We start from the raw sequence: 24308 nt of genomic DNA, 5'->3' as shown, positions 1-24308 counted from the left end.
AGCCGTTATCAACTTTGAAGTCAGGCAAAATGCATAAGTCTGTGGAAATATGAAAGCCTCTCTTCCTGATAGCACAAGCATTTCATCACATTTCACATCAGAATATACTGTACTGTTGCCTACTCACAGCTCTCTGGCAATCCAAAGGCTATCTGCAGTGAAAAAAAGCCAACCAAAAAAAAACAATCCAACCTTGATTGTCAAACACTGCAGTGATGTGCCAGCCTCATGAACTTCTATGAGGCAAAACAGCAACACAATCTTCCCACTCATAACACATGCGAGGATCTCTGGAGCAATAAACTGATTCTGAGAGCTCTCATCAATCTTTAATCCTTCCTCAGGCTCTGTGGGGCCGCAGTGAGTAAAAACCCCCCTGCAAAACCAGAATGAGGCCGGAATCCAGCATATTCAAGGTTCAAGCAAAGGCCTAGAAGACTTGTTGACAGTTGATGGGGCCAAATCAACTGAGGAGACCTTTTAAATCTTTCTACCCAATGGATGAGACATGTGCCAATACCCATCTTCTGTCTGGACCAGAGGATTATGGCGAGCCTCTTTAGAGCTTTGTGGCAGATCATAGAAATAATACATTACAGTGTTTTCACAAGACACAACTCTGCGCTGTATTTAGCCTTGGTTATATTCTGCAATTCAAAGGATGTAAGAAGTATGTATATTCAGACATTCAAGCCAATTCACATGGGGTGGATGAAATGAATATCAGTAAATTGATTCGTAATCTTCTGGTAAACATTCAAAGAAAAACTTGTTACAGTAACAATGTAATGGCATTCAGTATTGGCAGCAAAGAGTTAAGAATTAATTGGAAGGAGTTTTAAAACTAAAGCTGCCTGGTGTTGTGTGGGTTTTGGCACTTTTTCCCAGCATCCAAAAGTCAAGGACACAGACTAAGCTGATACGACAGAGGACAATCTAAATAACTATCTGTATCATCGTACCAAACCCACAAACATAGCAGCTGGGTGTAGCCTGTGAGTTGTTGCCAAATGGATATGACAGTTCACTGTAGATCAGTGAGACCATGGAGCCTCGCTGAGTCTAGAGCAAAATGATGAAAAATTAATTCAGAAACCAAAAAAAAATTAAGTGCCTCAGGAAGAGTGTGTAGTCTGTCCCCAGAGGTTGTTCTCTCGCCATTGAGGTCTGCTTTAAATGTGTCTATTCTGAGTGGAACCCAGCAGCTTGTAATGCGACCTAAGTAACTGTCTGCTGACTGATAGCCTGAGCTTTAGTCCCACCATATGTTTTCTCACCAGCATATCACAACTCAGTAAAGTAGTAAGTAAATGATTACATTACAAACAAAGAGCTGCAAGGTGGCCTGAGAGGCAGAATGTCTTGGAGGGTCTGGTGAAATCCGTGCATGTGTCTCAGAGGAAAGCACAAAGAGAAAAATGCCCTGTTTACACTGACCATGGTGGAGAGAAAAAAATGCTTGTTGGACGCTGCTTTAAAAGTAAGGCTACTCAGTGTGTGGGCTTTGGCACTACCACCCAGAATCTCTACGTCAAGGACACAACCTAAGAGGATATGGCAGGGGCCAATCTAACCATCTGTATAATCACGCTCAAGCCGCAAACAAACATATTTGTTTGTTTTTAATATTAGACGAAACTACTGAACTCGCTGGAGTAAAGCCAGACAACCTCCACTGGCCTTTCTAGCTAATTTGTATCAAAATTTGACTTGTGCCTGAATAGTTTGGTTTTCTGTTAAAGCTTGTTTTATAAAGATATAACAAGTTGGACTGGGGAGGCGGTCTACACTGGTTTACCTACTGCAGAAGCAAAGCAGGTGGCCAGGTTGATGACAATGAACAGACAGCATTGGTGGCCTAATTTCTTCATGTCAGACAACACCATATGGCTCCTCTGGTCCCCTCTACCTATTTAGAAACTGCATCCACATAAGTATGCAAGTATCATAGTCTTCACAATTAATTAAAAAAAGGGAGGAAACAGGATGCACTTCATTCTACATACTGTAAAAGATGTACTATTAAGGGAAAAAACATATCCCCCAAGGTATTTATGTGTTATGTATGGCATGTCCTTGAAACCAGCAAGGTTTCAACAGACAGCGTACTTTTTTTCCCTCGACACATCCTCAACTTTTGCATAAAATGGAGACAAGGCCTCTCACTGTTGTAGAGCACTCGTATGGAAAACTGGAATACATTCAATTAATCTTTCTGACCTTTAGTGAACGTTTCACAAGATGACAAGAAAGCCTTGCTTACCCATGCTCCGTACGCCCAACTTGATATCAGCGCTCAAAGAAGGTGAGCAAAACAATTTGAAATCCCCACCTTGTGAAAATATATTGCTTTAGACACTGTAATGACAGTTATTAACTTTCAAGGACAAGCCAACCCTCTCAAAGTTGGAGCATTTTTATTGATAACAGTTCACAATACCATGCTTTGCTGTGGCTATCAATAGACAGCACACTAAATGACAATAATGATGTAAAAATGTTACAAGGAAAGCATTAGAAATCTCGGCCAATGGTTGTTTCCAAAAATGAAACTCGAAAGGGTTTTGTGACAGCTTTGCCTGCACACCACCAAGAGAAGTGAAAGGCTGAAAGCGTTACGACTAGAATTTATTCATAACCATGTGACTCATGACAGTGATTGCTGACACAAAGTCTCTCAAAGCTGAGGTGGTGACAGGTAACAGCGTAAACTTTGTGTGCCATGGAGACAGGCCAGTCCCCTATGTGGCAGCAAATGAATATGGCACCATATGGCTCATGTGTTGCACACTGCATTGGAAAGTAGAACGCATGATTTATTACTGTTCATATTCAATGTAAATTATTTGAAATGCAATCAGTTTTTGCTGAGGTTTTTTCTGGGTCACATCAATTACATTAAGCTTGCAAATTCGGGATAATTGGGGTTATAAACAAGTAGTCCAACTTCCAGTTAAAGTGTATTGTTTTAAATTAGTAGATATTTTTTCCTTTGTAGGACATTTTGCTAATATCTCAGATCTGATTCCATTTACAGCTTCAGTCCAAAATATGTTCCTTTATTCAGAGTGTAAAAAAGAGAATAGAAAATATATCCAAAGTTGTAAAAGTTATCATGGCTGTCATGGTTATAACATTTAATACAGGTAATTTGAATTCCATTTATGTCAAAACCCCTGGGATTATTCCCAGGTGTCTTCTTAACACAGAAATAAGACCATAGACAAAAGCAGAAACTTTTCAGTGAGAAAGTGGCAAAGGGCTGTTGTCACCCCCACCCCTATGGGTTCCTAGCAACATCATGCAGCGGGGGACGAATAAAGCAGAAAATGGGTTTGTGCAGCATACAATAGCACATAGATAACAAGAAGGACAAGGATTGAAAATGTCCTATGGGGATGAGTTTACAGAAATGCCTTGTTTCTGGGAGACTGTGGAATGCCAGGCTCTTAATGGCGCACTAGTGGGGGTCACCATTAAGAGACAAAACAATATCAGTGGGGAAACATTTGCATCGTGGAGTACAAATATGCAAGTTGTCAGGCATAGCGAGCCTGGCCTTTTCAACGTGACAGCAATCCCTTTAGGTGTGAGGCGAGTGCAGCTCAGTGGCGCAGGGGACGGCAAGAGATTTGGTGGTGGGGGACCGGTGGGACTGCGGAAGTTGCATGCAGTGAGGTGTGTGTCAGGGCACCAGAGACAAAGCAATGATTACACACAATGAGGAGAGCAGACACTAATGCAGTCCGAGGGGAGACACGAGACAGAGCACTTGTGACAACTGTGAGAGGGTGTCACTCCTCTGACAGACAGCATTATGGGTACCAAATAGAGCAAATGTTGCTGTTTTTTAGCACTAGTGCCATTTCAAGTTAACAATGAATAACACTGAAATAATGCAAATAGTTTTAAACAAAGGATACTGATGAGAAATTTCTGACCATATCTGACCATCACCACACTCACAGCAAAATGTTAATCTCATGAATCTGGTTTGTGTTTAGATACAGAGAAGAGAACGTTGTAGACCTATTCACAAAAAAAAGCAGGTTGTTTGAACAGAAAATTATATATATATTTTTCCAGGTTCACATAAATGTGGCTTCTGTAGAGATCAGCTGGCAGCTTTTCAATTTGTTTACTTTTACCTGACATTCGTCACTGAACAGAAGGAGGGATCTTTCACTGGCTCTTTAAGAAGCACAGTATAAGACGCAATTTTAATAATAATACATACACGATTGCCATCAAGTGTTTGCTCTGAACAGTGTGTCATGAAGCCTTTATGACTACTAATTAAATTTAATTTGGGAACAAATGAGGATGGTGCACATTGATGAAGTTTGACAGCACATTACACATGCATAGAGAGCGCTATTATTGATTTTACTGAGTCTACCTATGTGAGTTCCTCTGGGCCAGCCTCCATCTCTTTTCATGACAGATGGGGATCCTGATGTGTTCCTGACTGCATCTCACTTAAGGGACATGCTTAGGCGCATGCTGTTTGTTAAAACAGCACCTGTCTACATCTCTCCCTCTATGTATGAAATATTTAAGTACTTCTGCATAAACACCTATTGCCATATGCAATTCTGGAGGCACTTAAATCTTGTCATTTTAGTTCCAAATAAGCACCTCATTAAGTGCGAGCGTGATTCAATTCTGAATCAAACAGCAAATAGCTTGTCTTTCAATGTAACATATGTATGAATTGATATTCAACCATATCAAAAAAGGATTTCATTTAAAGCCTGGCGTCTGAATGCAATACTCAGATTGCAGACACCTTGGAGAATTAGCTCTTTATCACACTTCATGTTGTGTGCACATGAAACCTGCTACCAACATACAGCCATCTTTCTATAACTATCTATAACTATTTGATGACACAATGAGGAATATGAGCGATTATATCAGTTATATACGCACTGCAGCCTCATTGAGAATGGCTTTTCAGTGGGTTGCTACTGAAACCACAGAAGAATACCATAACAGATATGTTAAAAAAACAATCCAAGGTGTTTTCTTTTTGTGCGTTTCCTCTTTGTTGTGTTAAACATAAAATAAAAATGCCATAGGGAAGGGTAATGATGCTTCACCTCATACACCGTGTTGAATTCAATAAAACAAACATGCAGGGGCCAAAATACATTCAGATATTGCAACACTTGCAACAAATAAATGTTTCAATCATTCCCTTCCAGTGTAAGACATTAGGTAAAATAAAGCAGGCAAACATAAAACAGGAAGAATATTTACATTGAATCCAATCAGAGACAGAGAGCTCCGTAACGATCAAGAGACGATTTGATTTCACTAGTTCTGGCTGTCCAACAACTGGGGAAAAGTGGTCTGAGGCTGCTGATGGTGTTAAAAATGGCAAGTAGTTTTGCTGAGTTATTGATTCTTTCATGAATGTCTTGAACTAAACTGAAGGTACCACGTACAATGTTGCACTTTGAAGCAGCTTCTGTGTTAGGTGTTAGGTTTAAACTGTGATTGGTGCAATGCATTCAGACTGTTTTTGGATTAATGTCTTCAATATGTTTAGCCATACCTGACATTTGTCACTGTAAAACAGATGTGCCATGGTAGGCTTGCCCTCTCATGTCACCAATGTTAAGGCCGCATCTAAGTAATGTGTCTTTGATCGTAAGGACTATTCTTTGGTCTATTTACCGTTTCCACACACACACACACACACACACACACTTTGACTACCCTACTTCTTAAATGAATCTGGTGGCCTTGCTATGAGTCACACTCAAAAAGAATAGAGCTGAAACTGAAACTACAATGAAAAAGTTCAAATAGTCAAAATAGATTTTTTTAAATGCATGGCTAAAATAATTCTTGTAAATCTATGTATGCACAGTTGGACATGTGTGTTTGTCCATGGACAGTAAAATCTGAATGATAGAATTAAACTTTATTCTACTGAGATTATGATAATGAACTTTGTATAATCATTATTACAATATTCACAACTTCTGGATCCCAGACAAGCAATCACTCTTCACGTTTCAAAGAACAACCAGTGTGAACACCTTGCATCTTCTTTTCCAAATAAGGAACTACTGTCTAGGTTACTGAGTGCCTATCGCATTCCTTAAGGAAAGTTTAATCTATTTACAAATACTGTCATACAGTAAGCCCAAAGGCAATAATGTCATACAGAGAAGAGGAATTACCTCTGCAAATGACAGAGAATTCCTATCAAAACATAATGATATTCTTTATTTTAAACACACAAAGCTTCAGCAATGGACTACCTCTCCCTGACTGCCAGTCAAGGTGTCACTGTAAGCTTTGCTCTCTTATGACTCCTGACTGGGAGACTCTTTTGGGAAAATCAACAAAGGAGAACTCTTCATCATCTTGGCAGTTAGGTCTCTTCACAAATTACCTTTTCCCCTCCATCTGTCACACAAGGGAGTTAACCTGCATCTGTAGCACAATGCTCTGCTGCTCACTTTTTTCCCATTCCACTTCCCTACAGCTCATCTTATAAAATATTGCTTCATTATTTCTTGAAAGAATGTCATACATACTGTGAATTTTAAATAATGCGCAAAAATGTTAGCTGACAAACACTTAAAAACTGTCACTAGGGAGAAAATTAGATTGGCTTGCATGCTTTCTTGCTTGAGAATTAATACAATGAATGTCAAGCAATAGACCAACTGTACTTTATAAGGTTTCTTTAATAGTTCTCATAACCAGTGACCTACTTAAGCGTTTAAGCCTGGTTGTGATAAGTAGTCAAAGCACTAGTTGAAGTTGCCACGGGTCACCATCCTTTGGTTTCAGTGCACACACTTGAAAGGAGGCCTGCGTCAGCCCTTTGCCAGGTTGCTCTGCACCTCATTCACGTACTGCATCCAATGATTAAGCCAATGTGAAACACTAATAAGTAGCAAGCATCACCCGGTGGACTCACCTAATTGGGTCAATCAAAGATGATCGCAGCAGGGAGAGAGCGAGAGCTTTCAGTATGCTAGCAGTTTTCCAACTCTCTGCACAGACCACTGCAAATGCAGGCAGAGGCTTGTGGACATTATGATGTGGTCCTTTGATTAAAGAGAAAGAGTCTCCTGATAGCCTGGCGGTGACATTGCATATCTCATTGCCTTTCTTTGGATCTGACATCTATTTACACAATTCCCTTTTTCTCTGTACTCTGAGAAAAAGAATGGTTAAGTTAAATGTGAGATAGGTACTTGCATGTCCTCAGCCCTTCTGCGGTGGAGTCCCATGAGATGCGTGATTCTGGAGCCTCTTGTCCAATGCTTTGCATACTGATGGACTAAGTGTGGAGGCGTGCAGCTGCCATTCCAGCGGCACAGTTTACAGTGAGGAGTTCGTTTTTCATTAGGCTTTATCTGGCCTCTGCAAGATGAAATATTGCATCAGGATTTCACTCGTAGTTTTATTTTTAAAACCTCTCCTGCCATTTACAATTGACCTCCATAAATTCAATCAAAACACCCGAGGCAGGGGTCTGGTGTATGATGAATACAAGATGACAGAAATCACTGTTTGGTGATTTAAATATCTGAGCCTTATCTATACTAAGTCTAATTGGGAAGGGTTAATTTACCCTTACTGCAGCAAGCAAGCAGCATTATAGATTAAAACTCAATTAGGTTATATGAAGGGAACGTGATCCTTAAAATGTTTCATCTTGTATTCTTTTAAAATTTTGAATTACAGAGGATATGGTGGGGCTTTTTTGAGACTGATGAATAGAAACGTATTTAACATAAGTAAAAATGTAAAATGCTAAATAACCAATTGTAAGAATTCACCCCTTTAAAGTCAATTGTTAGTAGAGGCACATTTGGAAGTTACTACAGGCTTGAGTATGTAAGAGGTCGGCATCAGTTTTGCATTATTATTTTTTTTTATCCCTGCCTAAATTCCGTGTTAGGAAAGAGGTTTGGACTCTCTCAGCTTAGGAAATTAGCATTGGTGTTTTTAAGCATTTCCTCATGTTTGTCGTACTATCAGCAAATTTTCAAGTTTCCCAAATTGCAATTACTTTTTCCTTTAGGATTCTTCTGTATTTTTTGCATTCAAGTTGTCCTTTACCTTCCAGGGTCCACAGGAGAGAACCATCCATCTGCAGCATCCACCACAGCATAATGCTCCCACCACTCAGCCAATATGCAAAATGCTGCCACGTAGTGACACATATTTCACAAACAGAAACACGATGGATACAAATTAATTTGGCTACTAGGTCTCACAATTTGGAAAACAGACTGAAAAAATTTGACCTAATGTGAGGTAACCCGAGTGCTCACCCCTGAGAACAAGACGATCCTGTGAAGACATGTGAGACAATAGACAAGCTAGGCAATTGCATCCAGTCTGGGCCAAGTTTAGCAACACTGTGCAACTGAAGCACTGGTGTCATCAGTAAAAAAAATATGACAACACAGATGGTCCTGCTGTCCACAGGGGAAACATCATACAGACTGTACTTGGTTTAAATATAGCATAAGTGATTATATTGGAAAAGTAGGAAGCGATTCATTACTGCAGCACTGTATGAGCGAAATACTTTTCACTTCATACAATGTAGCAGATTAAATAGCATTTATGGAACATTTTAAGAAAGGTGACCCTCATGGTGAAAGAAATTAGTTTGGTTGTAAGAATCAGATAGACCACTGAAATACTCATTTTAAAAAAGGTTCACTTTAAAAATCATAGTTTCAGTATCAGTATATCAAGTATTCATACTGGTCACAAAACCAGAAATTAAAAAACAATAACAATAAAGCAATACCAATCTAATTTCAGTAAAAATATTGAGTGTCTTCAATCTGCTTTGAAATGTTTTCTTCTCCTTTATCAACTTTCCACAAACAATCAAAAGAGAGAACATTCACCAAGCGCGAGCAGGGTGCCAATAAAGTCTAATAGATGGGCTGTGCTTAGTGTTTGTAAATGTGTAGTTCTTGAATCTCAGAGATATAATTTTACAACTCTCGTCTCTTGTACCTTTTCAAATCTGTGACGTTGAAGTATTCTTGAACGCACCAACAAGGATCGCTTTCAACTGCTAGAAACTGTGCCATGGAACAACAACATAACTTGGACATTAAGGTAGAAAGTCTAAAACCTTACAGTTTGTTATTGAAAATCATCAGCAGTAATCTGGTCATTTAAGTGGTAATCTATATTATGACCACTACATCTCTACATTAAACTTGCATTCTCTGTCTTGTGGTGTCCAAACAATAATGCTGCAATGACGTGTTGAGAAGAAACCCGCTTGACACTGTTCTTGATCATAAAAGTTTATTAAATCAAGGAGTTCAGCATCAATTACAAGCTCTGCAGCAGCTTGGAGAGTGACCCAGCCCGATGACCACTCTGTCTCTCTGTACATCAAACAAAGCTTATATAGGATATGTTTAGGTATCTGTTAGGTACCATAGAAGGGTTTGAGTCTGCAAAATAAAGCTCAAACCCATAGAAAGGTACAGTACTATTCTGAGGTAACAAAACAAGGGGTTAGAGGTCAAATTCTATAGAAGGGTTCAGTCCCTACATAACCACCAATCACTGCTCTCCCCGTAGAAGTTCACTGACCCTCTGTCTTGCTCTCTCTCTCTCTCTCTCAACTGAATTGAATTCAGTAATGTAAAATATATAAGATTTGCTACTTTGATACTTAGAAGGATTATGAAACAATGCTGCAACAAAGAAGTTAACTTCTTTTGCTGTCATAGACAATTTTTAAATACATACAGTGATGCGTACATGTCATTTCCAGCATTAAACATTATTGGCTGATGTTGGCAAGGGTAAGAATGGAATAATAGGACTAAGACAATATTGAATTGGTGAGTTAACCTGTGTCTAAGAAACACACAAATATTTGATATTAAAATCTATGTTTTGTATATCATATCAGTAAATCATTCAACTCATTTAATCAATGTAAAAGTGCATGTTGAAATATGTGCACTGAAAAAACACAACAGTATCATGAAATACCTTTAACTCCATGACCCAATTTTCCACCATACAAGTGGAGATAATAAATTCAACAAAATTTAAAAATAAATGCATGCATGCTTATAATCCTTAGTGTGGACAGAAAGTGCATGTGCAAATTTGAGAATAGTTCAAATCTTAATTTGTGCAACAGTAACATCTTGCATGCTGCCTGACTATAAGTAGCAGATTTTGTACTGTGCAACTGTTTATTCTTTTGGTATGTTATGTTTCAGTTATGAAAGTTGACAGCTGATGGTACTGCTGTAACGTTCAACAGTATTTGGTGTTGCATTGTATTACATTGCGCGGTAGTGTATTGTAGATGTAAATGATAAACACTATTTGTGAAGCCCATGTAGAGCTACAATACACAAACAGCCTGCATAGGAGTAATTGAACTGTCTCGACATGAGACTGCCACTGTCTGCCACAAGGCCTTTAAATTTTTAACTAAACCTTTTGTACTCCAAACCAGTAAAAAATTTATCACTACTCAACATGAGAAAGTTACTCTATCTTTTTTTTTTTGTCATTTGTAGCGCATTTACTGTTGCCCGGACACCGTGTAATTCTTTTTGACTTTCCTTTCCATTTGCCTGGAGGATAGAGCAATTTAAAAACATTTCTGCACACAGGAGCATGGCTAACAGGTAATCTGTCTAATTATGGCAAGGGAGGGGTTCCCCTGTAAAATATTGAACAGTTGCCTTAACCTTTGTTTCACCCTCCCTGTATACTAGCCTCTGAAACAGACATACTATTTGCCTGGTAGCTCTATGTCCCAAAGCCTGGAGGTGTAGCCTATTGAAGCTAGCAGGCTAAAAAAGGCCATAAGAAGGCAATAAAATACATTTTAATATCCCATTGTTCACACAAGATGATGGAATTACAGAGGTGAAAAACAGGAACACCTTATGAAATAATGCAATCAAGTAAAATAACCCTTCAGTAAATAGTTTGTTGTGTCACTAATTTAACTCTATGGCAGTTCTTAAGGATTCACCTTCTAGTGTTAGATTGCATTACATTGCGATGAGTCATTCTGTCCACTTTCAGTAGGTACAAAGGTTGGAAAACACTTATCTGTCTCAGCAAAAATGTAATACTAAAAGCCTCACAAAAGGTTGTATCTATGGGTTATCTTTTTCAATATTGAATCCTCTCAATGCATAATTGTTGCTACAAGATTATTTAGTTTGCAATTTAGAAAAGGAAGGTCAACTAATTTGAATGTTTATCAGAAACATCATGGTACCTTCACAGTTATTAGGTAGTACTTCATGGAATCCTCTTATAAAAGGATAGTTTTGCTTTAGGGGACTTTATATCCTTGTATGCGTATTTTACTTAATGTTAAAATGACAAGCATAGCTCAAACTCTGGATGTTTGACGGATAAAATTCAAAGTTTAGCCACATGATGTACTTTATCTACAATGTTGCAAGCTAATAAAGCAATGATATTTATATACTGTAATAATACATCCACCTCTACATGTACCCACATCATAGCCAGGACAGAGTTTTACCTTTCTGGAGAAAAGTTTTCTTAAACCCCTGTGTTTTTACATTTTAATACCATGCTAAAAGTTCAAACTGTTAAATCCCTAATGGCTGGAGGATGTACTTTTTTACTTGTGTTTTCCTGGAAGAATAAGAGGGGAAATTATGTTTTTTTCCGTGTACTAAGTATTTGTATATTCTTCATATTCGGGCTGGGAACGTTAACGCGAAATACGCATTAATTAATTAACGCCGACAATTATTTTATCGCGCATTAAGGCAGTTTTTATTATTATTATTAGTCCATTGCTCACTGGCTCTGAATACACATCAGAATCAGAATCAGAAGGAGCTTTAGTGCTAAGTAGTGTTTTACACATACAAGGAACTTGCTTTGGTGATAAGGTGCTACACATAGACAAACTTACAGTTGACATAAATAAATGTAGTAATATATAAATATGGAATAGACGATGCAACTTATATAAGAATAATAAAAAGAAAGAAAAAGACAGATATTTACATGTGCATTATTATGGGTGATGTACAGACATATTGCAATGGAAGAGAGTATTGTGTACATAAATATATAAATTGACAATATAAAAAATACACAACAACAAAGATTAACAATTAACAACAAATATGTGCAATGTGCCAGGTCTGTGCATGATATGAAATTAAATAATATTTGCATGTGCAGAGAGACATTTATATTATTTGCAAGAGGGGAGTGTCAGTGGGGGACCCGGGCCTTGTTGATGAGGCTAGCTGCAGATGGGAAGAAGCTGTTTTGTGGTGAGAGGTTTTGGTCCTGATGGACCGCAGCCTCTTGCCAGAGGGGAGAGTCTGAAACAGTTCAGGAGCTTGACGGAACTGCAGCGGGTCCAGGAGTGGGTCTGTGATGGATTTAAGGTGGGACAACACAAGGCATTCAAAGGACTTCACAGAGGTCAGGGCGACAGGTCTGAAGTCATTTAGTCCTGTGGTCCTTGGTTTTTTGGGGACAGGGATGATCCATCAAACCATCAGTCAAACCATGGGTCATAGGAGGGGTGGAATGTTGATCAGCCTTCAAATCACCCACCCAAACAAGCAGTGGAGGGAGGCTTCGGCAGACAACGTTGGATGCAGCGTGTGGGAGAAGTAGATAAACAAAATCAAGACAAGCGATCAAATGCCATAGCGAGGTGGATAGCTACACACTGCATGCTGATTAGTAATGTGGAAGATGTCAGTTTTAGGAACATTCTTAAAATCACAACGTAGTTGCTCTCAGGTAGGCTAAACAGAAAGGGAGCCAAGCAGTCCGCAAGTAAATGGCAGGTGCTCTATGGATAGTAACCATGGCAACAGATTCTGGGCGCTACACAGCTGTAGCCTATTTAACTTAAAGAGGTCATATTATGCTAATTTTCAGGTTCAAAATCTTATTTAGGGTTTGTACCAGAACAGGTTTACATAGTTTCATTTTCAAAAAACATATTTTTTTCATACTGCACATTGCTGCAGCTCCTCTTTTCACCCTGTGTGTTGAACGCTTCGTTTTAGCTATGGAGTGATACATCTTGCTCTACATGATCTTTGTTGGGAGTTGCACTTCTAGTTAAGGACTACTAGCCAATCAGAATCAGAGAAGGGTGGGTCAGTGAGAAGCAAACATGGCTTTGTTTCAGCTGTACATATTGCCGAACAGCTTGGCTGGAGCAAGAGTTTCAGAGTGGTGAGTTATTAATCTGTAACATATGTATCTTTCATCCATAAAGTTATAACTGTGCACTGTCATCACTGTAACAACTTTTTGTCTATTGACTGCCTGGAGGGTAACTAATGTTTGGAAGGGAGAGGAGAGGTGTGTGCGCTGCAGTTCAGTGTTTTTCCACCGGTGTTTTTGAGGGTGAGCATTATGGCGAGCATTTTGCTTTCATCCATGTGTCGTCACAGGGATGAAAGGAAAACGGCTGGACTACAAACCAGCTGTTTTCAGGCAGTTCAGAGCAGTGTTTTCTGTGGGAGATGGGAACTCCCTTTGTGGTGGACTTTGGGCTTTTTCACTTTGCAAACCTATTACATGCACAAAAAAAGGTATATAACTCAATAAAGGAGAGGGGAAAAGCCAAAAAGAATAATATGACCTCTTTAAATTAAAATTATAGGCTACGTAACTTTACCTGATAGGCCTCCATCTAGTTTTGCAGGGATGTTCTGCCATGCGAATTTCCTCCTGTTGATGTCCTATTTAGGGTTGATGTTACTATTTAGTCATAGATTCTGGAAACTCACAAACAGCAAGGATCAGTCTCTCTTCCAAAGATTTGTTCTGCGCGTCACGTGCAAAAAGTTCAAGACAATTCAACTTTGGCAGTTGACGGGCATATGCGTGAGGCGAGCACAACTGCAACACTTCACCTCACTCTGACAGGGACACTTGCTACTGAACATAGACTGTTTAACAGATTAACCTGTTACTCAGAAGGTGCCTGTTATGATGTTATGATTGTGGCTCTGGACTCTAACTTGTTTTAACAAACTAGATAAAAGGTAATGCCCTGGCAGTTGCAAATAGCTTTGGTTTTATATTTGATTTGATTACGTAAATGTTTAAGTTGAGATTTACAAGAAATATTTTATTGCTACCATGTAAAGGGAATACTGCTGGTAAAAAGCAACTTATTTAAGTGTTTCCAAACCACATGTTTTTGCACTTTTGTGTATATAGCAGTACATTTAAATTAAAAGTGCACAATACACTACTTTAGAATTCATTATTTAATTTTGCGCGTAACTACGCAATTAATCGCGATTAAATTTTTGAATCGTTGCAAAGCACTACTTCATACATGAAGACATTTGAGTTATTGTTGTGCTTATAGTAAATGTTAAAATCTTTCAAAATGGAATAAAAAGTGATGATGTGTTTCTTTTTTGTTGTTGTTAGGTTTTTATGTTTTGTTAACATGTTGTCTGAAGTGTTGTGTTTCCTGTTTCTCGTTATTATGGGGAACGAAGAGTGGGATGGTGTAGTGCGGGTGGGGGTGGGGGTGTTGCTGGGGTTCAGAGGGATCAGGTGTATGTCTTTGACCGCACACAAGGGGAGTCTTCCTTCCTGAGATAAATGGAGAAAGCTGGTATCAGCAGGTCATGTGTAATAAGCATTCATGATTAATGTCTTTAAAGAAGAATCACCTAAGGGACACTTTAAGCTGATCAGGAAACCAAGCTGCGATATGATGAATGCTCACTTTTGAGTAAAAATATACACTTTGAATCCTCTGGCACATGGGAGACCTCCTCGCTTGCCTAATTGCCTCAGCATATACGGATGATTCATTTGATCTTTCTTGATTCGTTTTTCTAACTGGAACACATCTATAGCTACACATTTTAAATAAACTTTGGGCTTTAATTTTAATGATGTTTGACCAATATTGATATCTTAGACAGATGAAAAAACACCATGTGTGTATTGCTTTATGCCATTTGAGTTTCGCAACATGTCGATTTTATGTGCTTAGAGACTACGAAGCAGTCAAAAAGCTGCAATTACCTCTGGCAATCTGGTGGGTTTTGTGTCTTTATATACACCACAACGGCTCATTCATTCTGGTTCCAAGTCATTCCTCAGACTCAGTGTGGCATGACATAAACACATACATCATCCACAGAACTCAGCCGCACTAAATACCTCTTTGGTGGTGCACCTTTGAAAATGAGCAAAACTCAAGTTCCCAACGCAATGTTCAGTGACAGTCAAATGAGATGAGTTAGACAGATTATCTTTGAAAGCCAAAATCAAATCATCAGCTATCTGTTAATATGCAACAACACACAGGAAAGTCACAGTGAGTCCTGCATTTGCTAAAAAAATATTAATAGTAAATAGTAGTAGTTCAAAAGTGTTAATTTGGTAAAACATTTAAAATTAGTAGTATAAATGTAATTTTTAGCAGACAGGGTTGATGTACAGTACAATAAAAATGGATTCACTGAGTTGAAGTTCAAGGGATAACTTTTTCCTGCCTTTCTTCTGGGTATAAATTCAACAAATTCTGTTACACCCCCCCCCCTCACCCCCCCACCCACCCACCCACCCATTTTCAAAAAAGTAAGTAAAGACATATTGTTTGCACATCTATTCCCATTTCTCAAAATGCCCGGCCTCCTGTTGGTTTTAGGGCTTGGGTTCTTTGACCACCGCCATGGCTGCAATTCCTCCCACACAGGAGAGAATGGCATGACATTTACCAGAGCCACGAGGCAGTAATACATTTTTTTTTGAAATGGCACGGCTGGAATATACAAGGCTGAAAGGTCCCACGCTGGGCCCCACTGGGACTCCTTCACACTAGCCTGCTAAGCCCATTCAGATGGGGGCAGTAATTACAGGCATAGAGGCAAAGCTGAACTAATTCATACAAGGTGTTAGGCATTCGCAGACAAAATGTCGGTCAGTGTACTGTTGGAACACCCGTTATATTTAACCATAACCATTATGACTGAGATGTTTGTGACAGCTCCACTGATTTACAGTGACCACAGTGACCTCTCTTTTTTTAAATGATCAATCTTATAATGGCTTCATCACCATGAATTTCATTTGAGGTTATTAATTATACGCACACTAACAGCATGGATCTTGAGGCAAATAAATCATAGACCGCACTGCTGTACATTCAGGTAGTTCTACCATCAAACAGTTTCACTACTTTACAGTATAAAAAAATGTTATCGATTCACCTCTATTGCACCACAGCCCTGACATATTCCCACCTGTAATTGTTAGCTGGCGCTTCATCAAAGTATTATGTTGCTACCATAACAGTGTACAACCACAACCACACTACAGCGGAAAATACTGAGCTGCAATCAGGCAGTACATTATTTGGAGTCACACACACAAAGCCACTGAATTTGCCTAACACTGTGAAGTATATTTATTTCCATCGACAGACATTTGTCCATGAAATCATTGTTTGTAGAACACTACTGGGAGCAGTAACCTCCAGCTCAAAGGCCATATTTTCTGATTTTAATTGGATGTCTTCACAGTGGCATTGAGAGAGGTCTCTGTTGCAAAACAAAGGAGGAAACTAAGAATACCACTGCCCTTTCATTATTCCCATAAACACTCCAATTGCTCTACAGTGACATGAGAACTTTTGAAAACTCTGAATACTATGCAAGCACTTATTAACTGAAGTTACAATTGAAAGGTAACTAATTAAGTTTGTTTTTTACTCCCTTTATCTGCTCTCTTGAACGTCTTCCTGCCTGTGTTTCTGTTTGTCAGTTCATTTTGTTGTTTAAGCAATTTCAAATGCCTGAGACAGCAACCAAAAACATCATCTCAGTAGGGTGGCACTGAAGCAGTCATAATCAAAATCGCATCTCAGCGTCTTTGATATGAAAGCTGACCCCCCTGTGAACATGGAAATCAATCTCTTTGACTGGCACGAAGCTAGTTTTTTTTTTTTTTTCATTGCATGAGTTTAAAACAGTGTATTATTTTCCCAAGGACCTTCTTTTATTCTCATTCATGTTTCTTCATGTTTTTAATTTGATTTAAAAACTGTTTAAATGCATTTGTATCTGTGGGGGGGAAAACTGTTTGTAATTTGCTCTTTTTCACATGAAGGCTTCTGTGGCCTTTAAGCCAGAGGAAAAGAGTGCAGCTACGTGTGTGAAAATATGTATGGAAGAAAATGACAGGTGGCAAGGGATCAAATGAAAGACTAATAACATGATTGAGCAAGAGAGACTTACTTACTTACACCTGCAAGTGTTTTAAAGAAAATTAAATCTTGTCAGGCTAAATCATAGCATGTGGATGTATTATCGCCTCTAAATGAAACTGTGCTATCATGCAGTGATGGAAGAGGTATTCTGACATGTTAAGTTAAAGTAGCAATACCACAGTGTGGTAATTTACAGTCCTGCATTCAAAATATTACTTCAATAAAAGGGCATAAGTATTGAGAACATTTACTTCAAGCATCAAACGTGGTCTTTATGAAGAATGCCAGCATTTGTTAAAAACAGCATTTTGATGTTATTGCTGCTACAAATGGAGCTAATTTTACTTATAAAAGTTTAATCAGTAATAATGTATTATATTTTATAAAGTGATCACATGTTTTGTATGTGCAATCTTCATTTGCTAAGTAACTATAGCTCTCAAAGAAATGTGCTAAAGTACAAAGCACAGTGTTTCCCTCAGAAATGTTGTGAAGAGGAAGTATAATGTTGCACAAAAGGGAAATACTTATGTACCCCAAAATTGTACGAATGTACAGTACTGGAGTGAATGTACTTAGTTACATTCCACCAGTGGCATCATGTCATAAAAGCAGCAGGTGAGCTCCAATCAAATCTCCCCTTTATCCGTTTGAGCCACAAATGCACACAGTTGGCTAATTTACCTCTAATCTCTCATTTTTTGTCAGTTTAAGAAGAATCTCCTCCAACTCCAAATCTACACGATACTGGAAATTAGACCCAAGTCTAAACCCTGACACTGATCCTCCGCTGACAAATATAATCCTATCAAGTTCATTCAGTGGAGGTGTTGTCCATTCTAAGTTATGCACTTAATGGATAGGATATAGAGTTTCAGGTTCCTGTTGTTGCGGAGGTTGGAGGCCTTTAAAAGCCACCATGAGCTAGTTATTCAGCACTGATCCACTTCCTGGCTGTAATGAATCTTACCATGGGGTTTCTCTGGAAAGGAACCCAAAGAGTGACAGCTTCAGAAGAAATAAAGAGAAAAATGGTATTTCATACAATAGTAGTAATTTGTCTGGTATACTCTGGTGTGCATGGATGTGAAATAAAACTAGTCAGTCTGTAAGTATTATTAAAAAGGTTTGGCACAAATGCATACACGTATCAACATAGGGACTGCAGCCGTTAAAAATATTTACTCTACAGCTTCAATGAGTACTTAATTGACTACTTGACCAATAGAAAATCAATTGGTAACTATATTTATAATCAATTAATTCAGTTAAAAATCTCTGGTTTTAGCTTCTCAATGTGGAGATATTCTGGGAATTGAATGCATTTAGGTTTTGGACTGCTGGTTGGACAATGGAGCATGTGTGAAAATTTGACCTTTGACCATTATGCAATTTTTCTGACATTTTATACACCTAACAATTAATCGAGAAAACATTCATTGATAATTAATATAACTGATATTTGCAAATTTACTACAAAGTCTAAAGGTTTTAACCTGTTTAGAACTGATTTATGATTCTGTCTGGAAATTACAGATACTTGTCTGAAATGAACTAAACAATGTGGTATTTAGTATCATATTGGCTCTATTTGGCAATGCCTTCAGATTTAATACTGTGTGTATGCTAAATCAGGCCATTAAAAAAGTACTTACAAATACTGGTGGCCCACGTCTTAAAGAGAAATATATAATGTAATATAACTGTTCATGTAATAATATAGTGTTACTTTATAGAAGATACTCATAGTTGGATAAAAGGAGAAAAACACCTTAATTTTAATTAAACCTACATATCACAAAACATCAGACACTGCTATAGTCATGATTAAGAGGAAATGTATACCAGTCCACTTGGATGTTGCATGATATAGTGACGCACAGAATCAAATATAATGAGCTGTAAAATTTTTATTCTGTCAGAAAAAAAAAAATCTTTCAGCATTAAGACTAGAACTGCAGCATACGATAATCCATAAAAAACACATGAAATGTTAATAGATTTTAATGATTGATGCAAAGATAATTGGAATGTCAGAAATGAAGTAGTATAGAAGAACAGAGGTGTTGTGGAATATAACAGTCGGGCTGATGGCAGGGATTCAATCAAAGTATAGCATTGCAAACTTGATACAAAAAGGACTCCTCTTGATAACACAAAATTGTAAAAAGAAAAACCCCTGAAAAATCAAACTATAAAATATGGTCTTTTTCATTCTTTACCCTGAAGCAGTTACATAAAAAATGAATGATGGATAGATGGATAATATGAGATACTGTATCTCACTGTGTTGTAAATGCCATATGAAATAAATGTTAGTAACTTTCAGTCAGGTTCAGACAAATTCAGATATTTTAATAGAAACGATTTTACTCTCAATAACAAAGTAATCGAGAAAAAAAAACACTGAGTACTTTGAGAACTTCTCCAACTCTAAAAAAGAAAGCATCCTGTTAATCACTGCACCTGCTTTACAATGTCAAAGAAACAGGGTTATTACCGTGATTTCAGCAGCAAATGTTTTTGCAGACAAATGATTACTTGCACAAACGTGAACTAATATATGAGAACAGGTGTAAAACTGCAGAATATTTAGTAATACTTTCACACTGGAGCGCAGATGCTGCAAGAGAAGCCTTCTGACCATACCATGTCTACACTACAGTGGAAATATTTCCTTGACAACAAAGCACCCCTGCTACCAAGGATGTATAATTTAAGGCCCACTGGATAGCCAAAGGTGAAACAAACATGAACTCTCCAGTATTTAAATTAGCTTTACTCCCTAGTCATTTAAATGGAATAAATAGGTCAGGTGACGCTAAATTGATTGAGACAATCCCATGGGATTGTTGGAAGGGCTGTACATGTACTGTAGCTTTGGTCATCCAATATTCTTGGATGAAATGAAGATGAAATTCACTTTCTAATTGAATTTGGTCACAATTTAATGTAAATCTAGACCTGAAAACCTTATCATTTGATGTGGCTTTGAGCAGACAGGTTCTAAAGCTACAGGTCTGAACTGAGTGGAGAATCAAATGGGCAAACAAGCATCTTCACCACTATGCCTACTCATTCCAACCCTTAAATGCCCTGAAAACCTATTTTCTCAACCTGCTTCTTACTATGAGTGATGGGCTTGAATACACTATTATCTGCCAAAGCTATAACAGTTTTGGTTCATTCATTTTAGAGATTTCTGTATTTGATGGGGTTTTTGTGTTGTTGTTTTTTTGTAGTTTTTTTTAACTTATATGCTTTTCTGTGTGGCGGGGATCCATTGGAAATAGGTGATGTCTCATACTTGTGTGCACCAATCAAGATGAAGCAAACTATGTATCAGAGTTTAAAGACAGTTATGGGTTATTTGGTCACTGTCAATCAATCCTGGGGAAACCATATCCACACAGTCCTGATGGAGAAGATTGGCTGAAAATTTGAGTGTGAAGCTATTGATAAATAATAACTAAGGCTGTTATTTCAGAACTTTCAATTTGATTGATGTTTAATTAGTCATAAATATAGAATGCTCTAAAGAAATGTTTAAGATTTTATCTTGATAAGTGTTAGTGGACATAATCTTGTACAGTGGCTCACAAGTTGGTGAGTTGTTCACTTTGCCGAAGTCCATACTAGTGAGTGGCTCCTCTATTTACACAAGAACAAAGACAAAACCTGATCTGAAGGGGTTTCCATTAAAAACTTGGTAGATGCCCTACAAACGGCATACACAAGTATGAAGCTATATACCTAATAAGAAGTTACTGTCAATCACAGAGAAAACTACCTCCTTGAACAAATTGCTATTCTTGTCACGTCACGCTTCTTGTACTGTACAATAACACTGCAGAGCAGAGAGGCAGGCTGTGCAGGGGTGTCCTACTTTAATAAATGAGCTGAAGCTCATATGCTTGCAAAGAAATCACTTGCTCCACAACGTCAAAACTGCAATTGTCCTTATGTAACTACACAATGTTGTGACAAAGTAAATTCTGGTTCAAGGTAGGAGAATTAGTGCTTTTATGAACACAACTACCATATTTCCATCATATTTACTGCATATATACGCATATCTTGTACCTCAATATTGTCTTCAGGTATACTACTAACAAAATTTCCCACACACAAATTATTTTTAACAAAAGTACAAAGTCAGAGAGATCGAAGCTGACTTCAAGGAGGGACTGAGTGATACGTAGCTCCCTTCCACATTGATGTTATTGATTTGTGCTTTCCTAAAACTGAATAGTTACTGACTTTCACATTAACCTGTAATATGTAAAGAGCAGCAAGCAGATGGTCTGATGGAAATTGATGACAGGTTTAAAAGTCATTAGCAATGATACCTTCTGGTAGCAGAAGTGCTGAAGAGTGGCCCTGCGAGGGTGATCTGCTGTATTGGCTGCCTCCGAGCCTCCTGAAAACAACATGTGGCAGAGACCTACTGCGAAACTATGTATAAAGGCATCGATATGCAGTAATTGTCTGCACTGCATGTTCAAAAGCTCAGATAGTATGATCAGTGCTGGTTGTTGAGCAGTATTTTCACAATGCCAAAACTATTAGAGCCATTAGCGGCCCTGCTGCTGTGCAATCTTTAGTCTATCCGGAGGGTGACCATTTGGGAATTGCAGGAACACAACTAAGCTGTAAAATTACATTCCATATATTGGGTTAGATCTTGTCGTGATTCAAAGCCGAATTGCTTTGCGGAAGAGTTTTCCACAAACAATAACAATTAGTTTTTACAGTTGAGCTGTTCAAAGATTTGTTGTTATGTTTCCTTGACTGTTTTAAAGACTTCACTTGATGTTATGGCTCCATTCTAAAGACATTTTGTTGAAGGACTTTATGGCCCGCTAAGCAAACAATCGTTTAAATTCAATTAAGACTATGAAATGGCACTGTTGAAAACAGTCCCTTTAAAGCTTTGTTTTTGTGCAGTCTTGACTTATGTGGAATGCTATATCTAGCACAGCATATATATATATACACATATATATAGCATATGACAGTCGGTTAACTTTTCTGTGTATGTGCTGTGAATAAAATGGAATCATTAGCACAAAGCTTTACATAATGAAGAATAAACAATAATGGGATGAACCCACTGTGCTTCTGCCCATCAGAGAATTTCATAATTAGCAATTAGTGGTCATTGTATTATAGTGTGGCTAAAGTGCCTACACTCACACACCTATCCTGAGGCATTGCAAATAAAATATCCCGCTGGATTCAGACGTGATTAATGGCTGTCGCAAGAAGGGCTGCAATGGCAGATTAGGCATGATTAAGAGTGGGCTCATTTATTTTCAACATGTCATTATCTTTTACAACACTGACTAAGCAAATGGCCAGAGTGTGTTTATGAGTACGAATGTAGGCTCTGTTTTCCTGATCATTAATAGTTTGCCTAAAAAGAAAACAGATTTCAAAAGAAATTAAACAAGAAATTAAACACGAAAAGAAATATTACATCGCACTGTGGGGAATTTTATGTGGTCAGCACCAAGGTGCAACAATGAATACAAATCATAATACAGAAAATAAAGTTCCATTTAATTGCCCTTTAACCATTTTGCAAAGAGCTTTGTTATCAAATGAAACCTCTGCATTGAAATAAGAAAATGACGTATCACAAAAGTTACGATGATTTCCACGAGCCCTGATAATCTTGATCTTGATTCTGCCCAAGAAATGTTCAACTGCGCCAAATCCCTTGCAGTATAATTATTTACTCTGTAAAAATAAAAAAGTAAGATTTAAATGGTGGAGCGGTTACTCCAAGAAAGTAAGATTAAGGACTAATTAACAGAGTTAAAATAGTAAAATAAATTATCATAACATAAACAACATAAAAATGAATAAATTTATAATTGTACAATGTACTGTATATGCTAGAAAGTTAACTAGACCTGAGTCCAATCTTCACCTTGAACACTCACTCATGTTTCTTCCTCACTCATTGCACTTCTGATCCAACAATATCATTATCAAACATCTTGTACCTTGTCCTCATTAATTCCTATGTTTTCACATTGTCTTCAAAAACTTAATTATGAAAACTGTTTAACAGCTCTGTTCTGTTTTACTAGATGTTTTGTCATTTGACCATTCTGATGAATTTTGATGAGCCTGTTGAGCAAATGTGAATAATTGATAACTGTTTTCCAATGGCTTGATTGTCACAAACCAAGACAAATAGAGTGGAATAGAATCATAAAATATTCACTCGAGTGTTGGCCTGAAAATGATTAATTCCAAAGTCATTTTACATGAATGTAGGTGTCCTCGTCCAGACAGCGTAACTTGACCATGAACTCTAAGGCAAGAGGACAACAAATAAAGTGCACTGTGGAAATATGCCATTCTGTAGCTTTTATTTATTTTTTCCTCTTACAGCATGCATCACAGCTGAAGAATTTCGGCCAGATACCATCAAGGCATTCAGGCCTCTAAAAGTACAGCATGTAACAGTTGCCAAGAAGCCTTCAGGTCAAGGTTGAAAAGAGTGTTATCTCCAGCAAACACAAACCTTCACTTTGTCCCTGACATTTCTTCTAGTTGGTGCTGCAACATACTTTATAGGGATTGTATTTTAGTTTAGCTGTACACAGGTCTGCAACCCTTCTACTGAGCATCTTACACTTACTATTACTCAATGTAGAAACACAAATGATAAGCTTTCAACTCCAATAAACGTCACCTGCATAATAACAATATCAGCACAGTTGCTCTCAAACTGTATCAGACTGCTCTGATTACAGGCAGTTTTTTTCTTTCAAATAAGCTCAACTGCACTGGTATTTCATGTATTTTAAATGTGAAGTTTAAAATGCAAAAATACAGAAAAATTATTCCATCCCATGGATTTGAATGTGCACATATATTTTCTTCTCTTTCCCCCCCCCATAACCCAATTATTCATGGTGGAACTGGATTCAAAATAATTATTGAGTTAAATCTCACCCTGAACATCACGATGACTTGGTGCCATCTACTGTTAATATAGAGATCATATTGCTTGGGGATGTTATGCACTTGAAAAACA

This window comes from Micropterus salmoides, unplaced genomic scaffold (genome assembly GCF_014851395.1).
Source record: "Micropterus salmoides isolate LMB-PRFRI ecotype aquatic unplaced genomic scaffold, ASM1485139v1 Ms_hic_scaffold_13, whole genome shotgun sequence".
In the NCBI taxonomy this organism is placed as follows: Eukaryota; Metazoa; Chordata; class Actinopteri; order Centrarchiformes; family Centrarchidae; genus Micropterus; species Micropterus salmoides.
The sequence above is the reverse complement of the archived record's forward strand: the minus strand, read 5'-3'. Positions refer to the sequence as shown.